This window comes from Octopus bimaculoides, chromosome 10 (genome assembly GCF_001194135.2).
Source record: "Octopus bimaculoides isolate UCB-OBI-ISO-001 chromosome 10, ASM119413v2, whole genome shotgun sequence".
NCBI classification, from domain to species: Eukaryota; Metazoa; Mollusca; class Cephalopoda; order Octopoda; family Octopodidae; genus Octopus; species Octopus bimaculoides.
In genome coordinates, this window is record NC_068990.1 from 30,698,267 (window position 1) to 30,698,986 (window position 720).

Genomic DNA, 720 nt, shown 5'->3' on the forward strand with positions numbered 1-720 from the left:
TAAGGGAAACTATGCCCAACGTGTTGGTGCCGGAGCTCCAGTCTACTTGGCTGCTGTTATGGAATATTTGGCTGCCGAAGTGTTGGAATTGGCAGGAAATGCTGCCAGAGACAACAAGAAATCCAGAATCATTCCCCGTCATTTACAGTTGGCCATCCGTAACGACGAAGAATTGAACAAACTTTTGTCTGGAGTGACCATCGCCCAGGGTGGTGTTCTTCCAAATATCCAGGCTGTTCTTCTGCCCAAGAAGACTCAGAAGCCTTCTAAGTAAGCGCTTTCGGTGATGGCGTTTGACTTAATCTAACGGCCCTTTTCAGGGCCCACTACATCATAATTTTAGTCTACTTGCTGTTTATTTTATTTGCGATCCGATTCTTCATAAAATTTATCCGGCTCCGGAAACCTGTTTCTAAGGACATTCCGAGAACGAAGTTTGGGCGATTTTTCGTGTTATCTAGAAAGTGAGTCTTTTTCCTGTAATGCAGCACAACCTGAGGTAATAATGGTAAATCGATTTCTATAAAACTTATTTGGTATTACTCAAGAGTGGTCCCGGTGCGCATCCGCGCCAGCGAGTTGTGACTAGTCGATCCTACGACTACCTAGCGCGTCATGCGCAAAACATGTATGAGGGTTTTTTTTCTAAATAAAGTAAATAATTTTTTTACACAAAGTAATTAATTATACGGTCCAGATGGACTATATGTAATCTGAACC